This window comes from Vipera berus (assembly GCF_964194415.1).
Source record: "Vipera berus genome assembly, chromosome: 7".
Lineage (NCBI taxonomy): Eukaryota > Metazoa > Chordata > Lepidosauria > Squamata > Viperidae > Vipera > Vipera berus.
In genome coordinates this window covers 35886694-35905115 of record NC_138209.1, presented here as the reverse complement: position 1 = coordinate 35905115, position 18422 = coordinate 35886694, and positions in this window count along the sequence as shown.

The following is an 18422-nucleotide window of genomic DNA, read 5'->3' as shown; positions in this document are numbered from 1 at the left end:
AGTGCAGAATCTTACAGATAAGCAGAAAAAAACAACGAATGTCAGAATCAATAGAGGTACAGATAGTGAAAAAGGTCAAATATTTGGGTATATATCTATCAGCCAAATGTCAACAATAAAAGAAGACAACTATATAAGGCTATTGAAACAAATAAAATTACCATATTTTCCGGCGTATAAGACGACTTTTTAACCCATGAAAATCATCTCAAAAGTTGGGGGGGGTCGTCTTATATGCCCAGTCGTCTTATACGCTGGAAAATCAGTGAGCCCGGGAAGGCACGCCCTCCCCTCTCACTGTGGAGGAAGCAGGGCAGGCTGGCGTCTGGCAGGAGCCGGCAGGGCAGTCCTGCACACACGCGTGCGCGTGTGCAGGACTTCCCTGACGGCTCCCACCCGACGCTCTTCCCTCTTGAGGCAGCATCCCCGAGGACTCCTTAGGAGCCGGGGAGCGATGCTGCCTCAAGAGGGAAGAGCATCGGGCAGGAGCCGGCAGGGCAGTCCTGCACACGCGCGCACTCACCGGCTGCTAAGGAGTGCTCCTTAACAGCTGGGGAGCATGCGCATGCGCAGGACTGCCCTGCCAGCTCCCGCCAGACGCCAGCCTGCCCTGCTTTCTCCACAGTGAGAGGGGAGGGCGTGCCTTCCCGGGCTCGCTGATTTTCCGGCGTATAAGACGAAAAATCTTGAAAATCATCTGAAAAGTTGGGGGGTCGTCTTATACGCCCAGTCGTCTTATGTGCCTGAAAATATGGTAGACTTGGAAAAGTGGAAGAATTTGCAATTGTCAGTACTAGGAAGAATTGCTACAGTTAAAATGAATATATTGCCGAAGATTTTATTTTTATCCCAAACAATTCCGACAAAACTTGAGAAAAAATTCTTCCAAGATTTAAATTTATTAATTTTGAAGTTTGTTTGGCAAGGAAAGAAAGCTAGAATAAAGATGAAAACATTGCAAGATGCTAAGGAAAATGGAGGTTTGGGAGTACCTGAATGGGCTTTGTACTGTCAAGCATCTGTATTAACATGGGTGAAAGAATGGATAACTCTCAGGAATAAAATATTTGGAGGGACACAATTTATAATTGGGGTGGCACGCTTTTTTGTGGTATGGGAAAAATAAAATTCATAAGTATTTCCAAAATCACTATATTAGAAATGCTTTGATAATAGTATGGAAAAAAATTAAAACTAAAATATATGTAAAAATTCTAGGGTGGCTATCAATGATGGAAGCTTTTTTACATCCAAATTTGGTAGACTTTGAAAAAAAATGGATATATAGAGTTATTCTAAATATTGATGGGACATTAAAATTGAGACAAGAAATGGAAAATCAGGGTATCAACCTGTCGTGGTGGGCACAGCTACAAATGCAAAATAGATATGAAAAAGATGTGAAACTGTATGGGTTTTATAAAGAACAAACTGTATTCGATAAGATATTGTAACCTCTGATGAGAAATTAATTAAGAAAATGTATAATTTTTTGTTAATTTTGGAGGCGGAAAGTGAACAAACCAAAGAAACAATGACAAGGTGGGTGAAAACCTTTGGCTATAATATAGAACTAGAAAAATGGCAAAGAATTATGGGAGAGAAATTATAAATTGACAGTGTCAACTTTGTATAAAGAAAATCTATATAAAATGTTTTATAGATGGCTCTTGCCACCAGCAAGATTAGCAAAAATGTTTAAAAATACGTCCAATAGATGTTGGAAATATAAACATAACTCAGGCACATATTATCATATCTGGTGGACATGTGGTAAAGCAAAGACTTACTGGGGAAAAAAAATACATGCCTGGTTAGAAAAAATGTTGGGAGAACATGTACAATTTAATCCTGAACTTTTTCTATTAGGTATGATACCAGAAAAGATTAATAAACAAAGTTTATATTTGGTTCTACACATCACAACAGCAGCAAGAATAGCCTTCGTGCAATATTCTTACAATCTAAGAAGCACAAATCAATGTGCTTAGCAATAGCCTTCATTCTATGTATATGCCTGCTTATTAGGGCTTTTGCCCCCCCCAAGCGCCCCCCCAAGCGGCATTTTTACAAAGTCATCTTATTGCCCCCAACAATCTGGGTCCTCATTTTCCTACCTCGGAAGGATGGAAGGCTGAGTCAACCTTGAGCCTGGTGGGACTCGAACCTGCGCTAATTGTAGGCAGCTGGTGTTACTTAAGGAGGCATTAGCCCACTGCTCCACCAAGGCTCTATGCATTAGAACGTCAAAAGAAACCTGAGAAGAAAGAAGACTTAATAAAATGGACACTGCTAGGAGAATCACTGTTTGGGAGACAAAAAGCATACATCCTATCTACTATGGATCCTCTACTCCTAACAATAACTACAAAAATAGCAAGAACTGGACAGGTTGAAAATATTAATTTGGAAAACAATTTGGCAAAGGAAGAAGATTAGAGATGGGCTGAAGAGACTGGATTCACCCTACCAGATGGAATATTATATGAGTAAACACTTTTTTGAATATGGCTAAATAAACAAATACCTTTGGCCATAAAGGGACTTTAGAATAAGTGGGATAAGAGATATAGTATTTTTTGATAAGATACAAAATGTAAAAAAATATTAGGATGTTGTAAGTGAAGGAAAAGTTTGAATTTTAAAGACAAATTAAGTTTGAAAAGATTTAGGATTAAGGAATGATTGAAATATTGAGGGGAAATTAGGCTTAATAAGAAATCTGAAAAAGGATATATAGTCATTTAATTCATTTTTACAAATAGAAGGGAAATATAAATTGACTAGAAAGATGTTATGGATAAATGTTATGATAGATAAGTAGTATAGTATCTCTATAATATATGAAAGATGAAAATACTGGGATGATATATTTAAATGGAAAATTTGGATATTTAGATGTTAAATACTGGGAAAATATGATAAGAATTGTTTGAATATTATGGAGAAATTGAGATTAAACAAGATTTATAAAAATAAGATACATGGTGAATCAATAAGATGACTCTTACGAAAATAACAAGCTGATAAGAAAAAAATGCTACATATGGATGCTACTATTGTTGATATAATTATAGAAGAAAATGTTTTTACTTAATTATTTAAATATGAAAAATATCAAATATTAGAAAATATATTTCTTTAATGTTGTAAAAGGAGAATACTACTGGGTGAAGAGAAGATCAAGGGAATATATTATAAATTTATATACTAATTATGGAAATATAAAAATTAATTATTATTGATTGTTTATTAACTATTATTAATTGTATATTCTTTTCTAAAAAAAATTATGAACCAAGACAACATGCTGTACACCAGCCACTCAGGCTGTTATTGTAAAAAACCAATAAAACTTTTACAAAAAAATAAAAAATAAAACAAAAATAGAGACTTGGAAACTAAATATTCTGAATATAAACTCTGTAATACTGGAATGTATTGGAAATTATCAGGTTATTTTTCACTTTTCACTTTTATGCTCATATACCTCCCTCAGGAGCTGCTTCCCTATGATATAATCACAGTATAAAAAGCATTTCTGTATCTCAGCATAAAATCCGTGGACATGATTTTAGAATGTAAAATATCAGACTCAGTAGACATTATTTTTAACCTGGCAGCTTTATTATATAAATGAAGATAATTTATTACATTATTGCTTGCCCTTGACATAGATATCAAGAGACGATAAGATCATTGCTAATGTTCCCTTCTTTATAATCTGTCATCTATCAAAAACAAAGCTAAGTGTTCAAAAAGACATTTGTAAGATCAGGCAGTAATAAGAACTTAACTGTTTCATTCTGAACAAATGTAGAATAAATAAGGCATAAGGATTTGACTAAATACCTTCTTTACAAACACTTTTTAAATAATTGATGATAAGCAGTTTGCATAGTATTGGACTATCATAGAATAGAACTTGATATGTTCTTTCTCGTTACATTTCCACAGGAAAATGAAATAGCAGACTTTGGTAATTTTGATTTGTCAGTGTTTTATTATCGTTGCTTTTGTTTTAAATTGATATGGATATTATAAGCAAATCTTCTGGAGAGTCTTCAAAAGAATACTAGTATTAGTATTAGTGTCAAGTTGGGGGATCCCCAAAAAAAATAATAATATATGTGTGATTTCTGTAATATACTGAGATGGAAAAGAACTAAGAAATAACAGGCAGGTAGATGTACAACAAATTTGATAATAACATTATGTCCTGTGTTTGAGACTTGCTATAAGTGAATCACTCTAGAGCAGACATGTCAAACCCGCGACTTCATGTGACATCGAGCGACGTATCAGGAATGTTTTGCCATTGTCAGCAATGGAGTAGGCATGGCTTCCGTGTGACGCATTCGGCCCGCGGGTTGGCAGTTTGACACCTCTGCTCTAGAGTAAGGATGGGTGAGAATAGTATCCATTAAATTTCTATGCAAAATTCTTTGGTTTGAACCTCTAGCCATATATTGTGTGTGTGTGTGTGTATGTATGTGTGTGTGTGTTTGTGTGTGTGTGTCTGTACACATACACACACACATTAAGACTATTGCAATGCATTTGAATGTCTATATGAACTTTTTCTGTTGAATTCTAACAGTCTGAGCAGCCATGACTAAGCTTAGAAATTCAAATAAAATTGACAGAATCAACCATGCACATTAAAGCTGGAGTTAGGGAATTCCTATCTGTGGTCTGCAGCCCCTATGCACGACAATCCAGTATATTTGTAAATGTGAAATATCTATGCACAAAGGAACTGAAATCACTTGGGTGGTTTAGAATTTTGAATTGCAGGGATGTTTGTAATGCAAGTGAGATTGTATCTGACAGACAAACAGGAAGAAAGGTCATCATGGCAGCTGTTCTGTTCTCTAGCAAAAGGTTGTGTGGATATAATTCATATTGGCATGAGTACATGAGCTGAGAGGTATATTAGGACAACTGGACATCTTTCAGACAAGGAAGATGACATAATTATAAGATACATGTTGAATGTTAAATAACTATTGATCTTGATGCTATTTTAGTGATAATATAAGCCAAGAAAAACTGTGGAAGCAACATTAGTCTAGAAGAATTTCTGAAACAGATTACATAGTTACAGTACATTTATTAATCTATTTTCTTAGACATCTCAACTCTGCATTCTTTGTCTGGACTGCAAATTCAGCTAGGCAGGTGCAGCAGATTCCATCAGTTTCACATCTTTGCCCAAATTTTCTGACAACCAACACAACAAAAGGAAGTAGAAGGAGGAGAAGGAAGAAATATTCCAAAAACCTGTCCTTTCCTATCCTTCCTCCATTTCTACATCACACAAATTCTCACATGATGAAATTCAGCAATCAGCAGCACATATAAAATATTGGTGAAGTCAGTGGGATTGATATGTTATACTGCTATGACACAATAATGATAACTTGTCTTGAGTGAAAAACAGCACTAATAAAATATATGCTTTATATATGCAATTTAAAATCATGTGTGAAGGTGGATCCAATCACTTCAACTAACTGTATGAACAGAAGTTGTGCAATCAAAATATAAATCAATGATATTCATTTCAACCATCAAAATCCCATCAGCATACCTAAGGTTATTAAGAAATTTTATTTCCATTATTTATTTCTCCTAGTTCAACTTATTCAGTAATACATTGGTCACATAATTGCTGGAATTGAGTATGTCTAGTTTAATGAAGAGAACGACGAGGGGGACACATGATAGCACTGTTCCAATATCTCAGGGGCTGCCACAAAGAAGAGGGAGTCAAGCTATTCTCCAAAGCGCCTGAAGGCAGGACAAGAAGCAACGGATGGAAACTAAACAAAGAGAGAAGCAACTAAGGAGAAACTTCCTGACAATTAGAACAATTAACCAGTGGAACAACCTGCCTCCAGAAGCTGTGAATGCTCCAACATTGGAAGTTTTTAAGAAGAGATTGGACAGCCATTTGTCTGAAATGGTATAGGGTTTCCTGCCTGAGCAGGGATTGGACTAGATGACCTCCAAGGTACCTTCCAACTATTATTATTACTATTATTATTATTAGTATTATTATTGTTGTTGTTGTTGTTGTTGTTAAACTTGTGACATCGTGAGTTTGACATGTCTGGTCTAATATATCTTTGTTTTCCAGACGGTCAATTGTTTACTCAATTAAGAAATATATGCTTTTGCAAGTACTAAACCAAAGTAACAATCCAATCTGCCATAAAAGAAGTTGTATAAAAACACCATTTAGCTGAGTATAAACACTGCAGCAACCCTGAAAATCAGAAAGAGGAAACAGTTCACCTATACAGCATCTTCTAACAAAATGGATACCCACGCAACTTTATTAAAAATGCCTACTCAATGCAATATAGCTGTGAAAAGGATAATCCTGATGTACCTCCAAAATATCAAAAACCACCAATAGACTATTTCAACCACATGGCATAGCACGCAAACCAACTAAAGCCCTCAAAAACATTCTAAATCACAGGAGTCGTCTACAACATACAGTGTACAGTCCTTACACTTGTCGCTTTGTTGTTGATATTATCCAAAACTCATTTAACTTTTCAGAATGCCTGGCTCTAGTTTTCAAGCTAGATCTACCAGTCCTTTTTATGTCTTCTTCCTCCAATAGATTTGTTTTATCTTTTGCAATGTTCATCTTTGCCATTAAACATATCCTTTTTCTACTTTCCTTAAACATGTCTTTTATCCTTTCAATTGGATTGTTACCCTAAATTATTGGATTGCTTATTCAGATATAACTCCTGTTTCCTCTTTTTGTGTGTGTGTGGCATACAGTATTACTTGGTCCAATATTCTTCTATATTTTCTTTTCTTTCTTTGGTTTTATATTTTCAGCATCTTAACTGGAATGTTTCACCTCCTTTTGCATATTTACTATTTTAATTGTTTTTAATGATGTCTTTAATATCAATCCAAAATTCTTTAGGATTCTGTCAAACTCAGTGATTTTTTTTCTGCTTTCACTGCATATATTATTGAGGGTGTTTCTTGTTCTGATTATTATTTTTAGTTGAAATTGTAATTTTGCAAGAAATTATTCATGATCTGAACTGCAGCCAGAAGCAGACCTTAGTTTTCCTGAGCAAATAGAGCTTCTCTATCTTTGCTTGAAAAAAATATACAATCTGTTTGACTTTGGTGTTGATGACTCTTATCGGTTGTTGGAAGAAGGCATACATGCCATAAATATTGAATGTTCCTGGCGGAACTCTATTAGTTTACTTCATGCTTCATTTTATATACCTGTCAGCCCCTGCATAACTGGCAAGATCAAGGAAGCACACATTTTAGGAAGGTATCTTTAACGCTAGTATGGAGTAAATACAAAATCTTAAAAACTCTAAGATTAAATTACCAGCTTCTGTTATTGTCAGTTATTAAGAAAAAGTCTCTTTGAAGTGCTTGTCCCCTACTTCTCTGACATCTGAACTGAGCTACTTCTTCTGAAATAAATCTTCAAACACCTTATGCCTGCTTTCTCACAATCTCTCATGAACTGAGACAATTGTTTTTTTTTTCTTTATTCCAACTCCATTTCTTACACAATTCACTGGAGAAGATGTGATGTTCCTCTGATTGGGTCATTCCAATCCATTTCAGTTCATTAATTTCCAGAATGTCAATATTCAGTCTTGACATTTCCACTTTGACAGCATTAAGTTTATTTTGGTTCATGGTCTGTGTATCAACAGTATATGTCTTTGAAAGACTTCTTTTTTTTTCCTTTTTCTTCTGAGCACATAAATAGCTGAAAACCCCTTTGGCTTTAATCCAAACCCATCATAAGGATCAGTGCTACTCAGTGTTGCCCTTTGCTCTTCCACAATAAATTAATACATTCTTTTTTTCCCTTCCATTCAGTCATGTCAGATTCTCAGACACTGCCTGGACACATTCCTCCAGTTTTTTGGGTAAGGTTTTTCAGAAATATTTTTCTATTGACTCTTTCCCGGAGCTGAGAGAAAGTGACTGGCTCAAGATTATCCAACTGGTTTTGTGCCTAAGGCAGGACTATCACAGTCTCCTGGTTTCGAGTCTGGTGTCTTAACTATTATGCAGAATTGGCTCTCTTGTATATTGTTACCTAAAGAATATTAAATAAATTCTTATCTAATGCCTTATTTTCCAGTATTATTTGATCCATGTGGTTATCCATTTGATTTTTTCAGCAAATGCCAGAATGAGTTGTCATTTCTGCTTTCCATAGATCTATAGCTTGACGTTCATGGGTGACCTTTCTGGAAGCTTACATTGCCAAGGGTATGTTCATATAATTTATTGAACTACCAGAGCCATTTCAATACTACCAGGTAAGAATCTATAACCACTTACTTAGTGTTATATGTCAATAATTTTAAGGTGGTCTTAAGCGGTAAATTATTTTTCAAGTTGGTTTGCTGATTGCATTAGCTCATTCAATTTTCTTGGCAACAGTTACCAAAAATGTGTAAAGGGTATTTGTATTTAGGGTTTTGTATATGTTTCTATCTATTTGTATATCCTCTTATCAAACTTAACTCATTGTGATTACGCTTTTTACTTTTGGTAATGATTCACCATTTATCTATCTTTACCTCTATATATACCACCTATATTTATCACATCTCTCTCACACACACTGAATGTGTGTATGTGTGTGTACATTTGTGTATATTCCCCCATCTAGACAACTGTTCTGGGATTCCCTGTCAGTCTGACATCCAAGTACTTAGTGAAGTCACAACTCTTATCTCAGTCCAGGCAAGGACAGCTAGGTGCTGTCACCTATTCAAGCAAAAGGATATTATTTTAAAGTAAGTCAATATCAATCGTAAATTGAAATATTTTCATGGACTGACAAATAGTTTACTAAATGATTTTATTTTATAAGCATGCTAGAATATTGAAAGTTCGTAACAGCTTAGAAACAGTAAGGTCAATTTAGAAAGGATCCTGCCAAATGAGATACCTTATGAGAAGTACTTGGGTGCATTTCTCAGCCCAGTGGAAGCTGTTCTCCTGGAAAAAGTAGTGATCCACTATGAAGCAAAATAATGAAGATCCGAAACATTTTAAAAAATATCCTAAAACATTGATCAATGAGCTCCTCCCCAAGTTGACCGAGAGCCTGAACAATACACTGGTAAGGGTTAAAGGGGAGATAGAAAAGTTGTGTCAACAATATAAATAATTAATGAGGCCAGACCAGTTTCAACTTCATATTAGGAATAAGGTAGACAAGGCAGACCTCTTGTTCTGCTCTATTTTTCTTTCTATTTTATGATAAGGTGACCCCCTTTCCCATACCAGTTTTGCTGAAGCCTTTAAAAGTTTCAATGGCTATTGTATTTATATTACATTAAATGTTTTAAGTTTGGGGAGCCTAGGCACTTCTGGCCCACAGTACTTAATTAGCTAATCAACATTAGCTGAGAGTAGAGATTGCAAATCTTTATTCTGCACAGAAGAAAATTACAAGTGAAATATCTCCCAAAAGTAAGCACAAGCTTTCAATGAGATAGGGGTGTTACACATGATTTTCCATTCAGTTTCAATATATGCTTTCAAGAATAATTACAAGATTGCAGAAGTTACAAATCTTCTTACATCAATAAGCTTCAAATTTTAGAGAGAAAAAAATAAAGTTTCCTCTGTAGCTTTGTCTTTTTTATGGAAACCACAAATGGTTGTTTCAACAAGGACACTGCCTCCCTTCACTTCCCTCCATCACATATGTTATTTTATTTCTGGCAACAAAGGGGGAAAAGCTTGGCGAGGCAAAATGTAGTAGCTCTGGCTGAAGCTGATCTTAGACTGGTACTCTACTAGGACTTACTGTTTAATAAAAGTAATATTTGCTAAGACACCTAAAATTAGGTGTACATTTTATTCATATAATCTCTCTTTCACACACATGGTACATAATGGCTACTAGAATTCTTTCCAATTGACTAGAATATGAGGGGAAGGAGGTAATGGATTAAGAATGGACAAATCGGCAAGATTCAAATCATTTGGTCAACTGTCTATTCAACAGAGATGCAATGGAGATTTATTTTTCTGATTTATTTTTCAACACAGCAACCAATTAGATCTAGTCTTTAAAAAATATCTTTCTTTTTTAGGCCTTGTTCAAAATGCTGAGCTTCAAAACATTTTACAGTTCAATTAAGAATATTTCATCTGATGGATTTCTTTTCCTGGATGACATTTCCTATCTATGAATATAATCTTGTATTACTTAAGTCAGAAGATAGTCTTCATAATAACAATTCTGTATCTCCTTTTTAAAGAAAATATTTGGGGGTATAGGTAGAAATTATTTATTTATTTAAATTATTTATATAGTCACTTGTGCCAAAATAGTGACCTTGGATGGGGTACTTGGATTAAAACATGAATCACAGCATACAACCCCGAGTGCCCAAAGATAAAGCAATGACCAATCACCCAAAATATGTAAGAAGCAGAAGAATTGAAGGTGTAGGGAAACAACTTACAAAGGGTCTAACAGGGTCAAGACCATCCAAAGCTCTGAGGGGATGCTGCCACAGACAAGACAGCATTTGCAAAATGTCTGTAGCAATACTGTGGTGACTGAAAAGTTAATATACGTAGGACAGAATACCTTCCTCATAGTCTGCTATAATGCAGCTTTCCCCTTCATGGATTACTACCTTGTCGTGGCAAAGAGGCTTGCATAATTTAATGAAGCTATGAGCTACGCCGTGCAGGGCCACCCAAGATGGACAGATCATAGGAGAGAGTTCTGACAAAATGTGATCCACTGGAGAAGGAAATGGCAACCCACTTCAATATCTTTGCCATGAAAACCCCATGGATAGTACCAAAAGGCTAAAAAATATGATGCTGGAAGATGAGTCCCTCAGGTCGGAAGGGGTCCAATATGCTACTGGGGAAGAGCAGAGGGCTGGTATTAGTAGCACCAGAAAGAATGACTGGGCCAAAGCCGAAAGGACACTCAGCTGTGGATGTATGTGGTGGTGAAAGGAAAGTCCGATGCTGTAAAGATTTTTTCTCTATGAGAACCTGCAATGTAAGATTCATGAATCAAGGAAAGCTAGACGTGGTCAAGCAAGAGATGTCAAGATTTAACATCGACATCTTAGGAATCAGCGAACTAAAATGGACAGGAATTGGTGAATTTAATTCAGATGACCATCAGGTATACTATGGCAGGCAAGAATCCCTAAGAAGAAAGGGAGTAGCCTTCATAGTCAATAAAAGAGTAGGAAAAGTGAGATATGTTGAGGATGGAAGAATAATTGGTCCAAAGTCCTTCCTTAAATGAGATGTAGTTTAGTCACTGTACCATATCTTTATAAATCAAAGGAGAAACTACAGTAATAATAACATAATAATGATACAGGAAAAAAGCAAATGTATAAAATTGAGTTATGGTCCATATTAATCCATCCCTGATTAAATCTGATTTAAGGAAAACCTGATATTTTATATCACAGACAAACATCTCTTTTTATGTCCCTTGGATTAAATGATGATTTAAAAATCAGGACTCACATAATTACAGCCGTACCAACAGGCTGAAAATAGCTTTTATCCATGGGCTGTTAGGCTTTTAAATGGGACATAATCTTATGCAGAATTGACTTGGGAGGCCGGTGTGTGGTGTAGTTGGTTCACATAGTGTGGTGGGATGGAGGGTTTGTTGTCACTGTGTGTTGGGGGGAGAGAGCACGGGGGGAGGCTCAGCTAATCTCAATGTATACATGTTGTACTTTGACAATAAAGGTATTATTATTATTATTATTATTATTATTATTATTATTATTATTATTATTATTATTATTATTATTATTATTATCCATAAAATCAAGGAAATAAAGCCAAATCTACATCCATGACATTAAAAGATGATTGATAGAAATATAAATATTTAGCTGGCTAAAAACCATATGTATAGTAGAGAATGAATGTCATGAGAAGCATTTCTGTTTGTAGAAGGAAATATAACTAATGGGTGATAGTTTAAAATGGTATTGAAAAAATGTGCAATATTTCTTTTAGTACATTCTACAGATGAAAAATTATGAATAAACTTTTTTTAGTTATTCAGGAAAACTTAGAGACTGGTGTTTATATATATCTTGATATTTTTTAAAAAAAAAAACTACTTTTCATGAACTCTACAAAACCTAAGGCTGTCAGTTTTCTGTTTCATCTAGAAAGTCATTCTCTCTATTTCTGTGGTATATTACAGACTCAGAAGAAAGTTGCATCCATTTAATAATCCTTTGTGGTGGGAGGTTGACAGCTTCTTTCATGTACACATCAGAACAGTGACATATACTGAAGCAAACATATTCTTTAACTGTGGCTCCCATCAACTTGATTATTTCTTGGACAAAAAGTTCCATTCAGGAAACCAATAGACAACAAATTTTCTCAGATATGACTCTAACAGAAGAAAGTATCAGAGATAAGATATAGAAGACTTTCTTTTTTGCTTTAACATTGATCTTATTTCTACCAGTTGTGAGAACAATATAAAATAAGAAACAAACAAACGAACAAAAAAGTAATTTCATGTTGAGCTTGCCAGCTAGCAATCCCTTAGGAAAATACAGAAATTTTTGTGACATCAACACATTACATTTTCATCCTTTCCCTATTTCCATTTCACTTCATTAACAGCTATCAAGAGAAGAAGGAGAAAATATTTTATCATTTGTGGGGCAGGGTGAAGAATTAGGAATGCAAAACTTTTCCTAGAACCTCTATGTTTTCCATGACATTTAATCAAAACTAAAATTACACGTCTCTTTTAAAAAGGTGATTTAATCCTCTGAAATTTCATAAGATTCCAACATGCACATCTGTATTTTGAAATTAAATGATCACAAATTAAAACAGTATAGTAATGTTATTTTACTGTTCTTATACTAGTTTATATTATTAAAATAAAAGGGCAGGGAGAGCAATGTGGACATCATCTCCCCTGTAAATCTAACCTCATGGTGCCACTGGCCAATTTTTTTTTTAAAAAAATATTATTTGTGAAGAGGATAATTGTATCCTTTATTTGAATAGGCAAAAAGAGCAGTGTTCTGTAAACTATGCAGCTGAAATATGGCTACCAAGTTAAAAACAAACAAATAAGGAAGGTAGGGTTAAAATCCACAGGAAAACTTGGGTTAAAACTTACTATGTATTTTTTAGGTCTAATGTTGTTCTTTTGATTTTTCTTAAAATGGCAGTGATGGAACTATCTTTTTATAACTGATAGGATTATGCTGGGATAAATGGAAATAAAAAGTACAACTGATATGAAAATGCATGTAAAGATGAACATGACTAGAAGATTGTTAATAGAAAGTGAAAAGTTGAATGGAGTTGGGCCAGAATGAAGTTAAACTGAACAAGGAAGACTCACTAAGGAAATCTAGGGCTGCAGGGACAGTGGTATTCCCAGAGTACATGGTGGTTTAAAGATAATTTAATGGGGAAATATTGGCAGCAATGGATTAGAGGCTGGTGATTATTATGGGAAGCAGGTAGAATCTGGTTAGATTGATGGTTCCTGATCTCTGTGGATCTCTACAATGACTGGACAAGATGTTTTTACAGTGAAGATAGCATCTGTGGAAGCCCTTTCCATTCCAGATAGCTGGTGGTTTCAGTAGTGGGTGAATCTAGAATAGAACCTGAAAGAATAACAATTGAACAGCTGGCAGGGTAAAATTAGTGGATTAAAGAAAGATAATAAAAAGTGAGCTTTTATTTTTGTCACTTTTTTGATAATCATAGCATAAACATTAACTTTCTCATTTAGTTTAGAAATCTATGTTAGAAATACCAAGCCTTCATACAATTTTCCATTTGTGTCACAAATTTAGCCCTGATTTTTTAATACAGACAGCCAAATCTAATTTAAAGATGTCTTCAAATGTTGAATGGAATTTGCTTTTGACAATAAATGACAAATCAACTTTGGGCAATAAAGGACCAACCAACTTTGTGCTACAGAAATAAAGTTATTCATCTGCTGAAAAGGCTGTCACAGGCAGAACAGACATGGTGAAAATGATGATGCCTGAATAAATAAGTACTTTCAAAACATGCTAACACATTGATTTCTATTCCATTGTATTCACATTCTGTTCCTGTCTAAATAATAATCACTTTCATTTAATTGGCTCTTTCTATCAGCATGTAGAAAAGTTGCATGATCACAACTCTTTTCCTGTCTCTTACAGCTTTCAGATTTTTTTCCTGTCCTCTTCTGTTTTTTATGCTATACGGGTAGCTAGGATTGCCCCAAAATTATCAAGATGTCAACTTGACTTTTGTAGTATTTTGCAGAACATTTTATCTTTCATTTAGAGGGTGTCTTGGTAGAGTTTGAACTACTCTCCTCGTTATCCCCCCTCCAAAAAAAATCCTATATGAAATATTCAAATATTAAAATTTACTTGAATATATTTCTCCATATAGTTTGTATAATCCAAAATCTCTTTGGGTATTTTGTAGCAGTAGAGGGCCAGAAAAAATTAAATTAAATTAAATTAAATTAAATTAAATAATTAAATTAAATTAAATTAAATTAAATTAAATTAAATTAAATTAAATTAAATTAATTAAATTAAATTAAATTAAATTAAATTAAATTAAATTAAATTAAATTAAATTAAATTAAATTAATTAAATTAAATTAAATTAAATTAAATTTCCTTCCTTCCTTCCTTTCCTTCCATACATTTACATGTTGTCTGTTTTTTGCACTGTCATTTGATCATCTCTCTTATTTCTATTCTAGGTTTTGTTTCTCTCCCTGCTTTTCTTTTCTTCTTATTTCTCATTATTACCATGATAAACATAACATCAGAAATTATTCTATACTGGATTTATTCCCCTTTGCATATAAAAATACCTAACAAATTGAACAGTTCTATTATATAATCAATCCACATGCAAGAATCATATACATGCTACTACCAAACAAGCCCCATAACTAGAACAGTGGTTGAACCAGTACATTTCTTTTATTCTGTAGAACACTAGGGAACAACCTGATTTTTGATAGTAGTTCCTGTATTTTATCTATCAATGGATTACAGGCACTTTTTAAAAATTTCGATCTCCAGAAAAAAGAATTTGCCTCCTCACATTTGTAGTAAATATCACAGAAAAATTGGCAAAAGCAATTCCATACCAACCTTTATCTATTTCTATTGTGAATGTTATGAATGTTTACACATCTGGATGTTCCTTTCCTGAGTGATACTACTCCAGCATAAATAGCTAGCATTGTGTGGACTGTTTCCCTTGGCAGTTATGAGGCAAGCAAGACTTCTATTTGCACCTGAGTAAATGGAAAAGAGCAAGCTGATTTTTTTCCTGACAGAGTCCAAAAGAAATAATAGATAAGATAACATGATATACAGAAATTTCATGTGCATCTCACGCCAGCTGAGAAATACAACACTGTGTTGACTGCATCTTAAAAGGATCAGCATCTTTAGATTGCTTTAGCTGTACCATGAACAGAATATATAATGAAGAAAATTATGCATTGTAGGGCAAACATATAAAGTATGCTATTAGGAGCCATAATAGTTTTGCTCTCTAACCTATGTAAATGTAGTATTCCAGTAATAAAATACCTAGCTTCCTCAACCAAAAATAAGCAACAGGTCTTTCATTGACATCAAAGGGTGCTAGTAAATCAATTTCATTCTTCTAGAAGTCTATAAACTATTAATTTCTCATCTCTAAGATATCTTAACACTGAACATTTTTTAAAATCATATTATATTATAAAATATATGTTTGTGTGGGTGTGTATATCATACATATATACACATATGATTAAAGGTGCAATCATGAAGTAGCAGACATTGGGGAAGCTACTAGCAGCTGGAGTTTTGTTGAAGCTGAAGTTTTGCTCAGTTACTGTTATCTGTCTGTATATGTTGTTATTTTTACATACTGTATCTTCTAGAAGTTCAGAAATAATAAATAGAAAACTCAATTCTGGACATTAAAATCTTATGTTTCATTACTTCAGGTATAACACTGTGAGTATTAAAAAGAAAGAAACCTTTCAATCTTTACCTTATCTTTAGGAGTTGGAAAGAAAAGCAACAAAATAATCAAAGAGCAAAAGTTTGAACAAAAAATAGTCCCAACTAGAGATGATTACTGAGGACAATACAATTTAGTAAATAGATCATGTAGTAGACAATATTCTTCAAAGCAGAAGTTTGTTTTTACTTGCTTCGATACATAGAATAGCTAGTACCCATAAAGATAAAAATCATGAAACCAAGTTCATTAGGCAGCAGAAAAAAATATTACTTCTTTTTCAGTGAAACTTAAGAATGCAATCATAGCTCCTCAAAGAAAGTAAAAGAAGGAAACTAATGCAAAGTTTACAACTGGTAAGCTTTGATACCCCACACTGACTTATAAAATCTAAACCTTAAGTTTCAGACTAATTCTGCACCAATACATTCACAATCCTATCCTCCTTGGACCCCAGCTAAGGTAGTGGGAATAGACATTGAAAGAGATACTATATTGTCTCTGTGGCAGCCTCTTCCTATATGATGATTTGTTTCATTGTTACACTATGGTTTTATGGATTGAAGGTAGTTTACTGTAAGAGCGCTTCCTGTTAATCTGCATGCAGAGTTAACTGTATAAAACAGAGGCCCCCAACCTCTTGGGTATCAGGGACCGGTTCCGTGGAGAGAAGTTTTTTTGCAGACCGGAGAGGGTGTGGTTTTGCATGCTGCCTGCATCCTGTGGGTGGGGCTTCGCTTGTTTGCTCAGACCGGTGTCTGGCATGCTGTGGACTGGTGCCTAAAGTGTGCTTCCCCTTTTGAACTTAAATCAGGATAAAGCCTCAAGGCTTCTGCCTAAATCTGTGCCTGTGTTCTATGCCTGCATTAGTGCCTTCCCTGTTAACATTTTGTTATCAGTAAGCTACATAGGAACTTTGAGTAATGACCAAAACCAGTCCTGCTTCTAGCTTTCTTTTTTCTGAAAAGCTAGCATGCAGGAGGGCTAATGCAACAGCAAAGTGACTGATGAATGGTTCTTTTGAACATGATCTACTAACAGCACAGTTAAAAGAAAATATACAGGAAATGCAATAGAGTGGAATAATTCAGCGACCCCTTGCTCAGGGCAAATAGGGATCACTAACTTGGAAATCTATAGCATAAAAAATGAAATGAAATCAAGAATAACTCTCACACCATTAATGAATGGCAAGGCTACTGTATATTAATATAACTGAACACTGCCTTGGCTACATTATTTATGCCATAGCATGAATTTGAGCAACATTTCAGAATTACTTAAATTAGTCATTTAATAACTTAAAGCTGAATTTCAAAGTTACAGGTCATGAAAGAGAGCAGTGAACATCTAGTGGTTTTCATGTCACTCTCACTGATACATGCAGGGAATTATGGGCATGAAAGCACTGAGCTTCGTTTGGGGAACTAACTTTTCAGCTACTTCTCATAAGGTGTTGATACTGCTCAAATACACGACTGGTCTTCATTCTTTTAAAGACACAGATAGAATGCAAGAAGACATGAATCATGCAAATATAGATGGATTATCCTGTTTACTTTTAGAGATTTTTTTTAAAAATGTATGTCTGTTTTCTGTCTTCTTACTACAGCTGAGATTATTTGAAATCAAATTAATATAGACTCAGTATTGTCTCATATCAATTCAATAGCCCAGATGGTTGTAGTACATGGCAAAAATAAATATTTATATTGTTTTAAGACAACTGTAATCAGTTTATAGTTGGCAATGATTGCATTATGCACAGAATGAGGTTTATCATGTTGTTCAAGCTGAAAGCTTGAATGTTGGAGGGGCTACATGTTGGACATCTCAGAGTAATAAAGATAAAAACATTTGTTTGTAAGTTGTTTTGTTTATCTGGATGATCAAAACTAAAACTAAACTTCAGGCAACTTGCAATGAATTGTTTAGGTTGTCATAAAATATGTCATAAACAGTACTCCTTCAATGCTTCCCCAAGAAAAAATTTCATATAGATTTTGCAGGTCTATTAGTACAATCTAGTTGTAGCTGATGCCTGATCTAAGTGGCCAGAAGTGTATCTAATGAATACACCAACAGCTGCAGATTCCATAGAAGTACAAAAACAACTTTTGCAACAAAAGGTGTCTCAAAATGAGTGAGAACAGAACACAACTTATAGGTGATCAGTTTCAGACTGACGGGGCAGGGAAGAAATGAACACAAACATAATATTAGCATCATATCATCTTATTAAAAATGTATTGACTGAAAAAAAGTTCAAGTTTCAAGAATGCTATGTGGGCATTACTTAGAGGAAATAGCACATTGAATCAAAAGCTTGCAATATTTTTCTTTGCAGT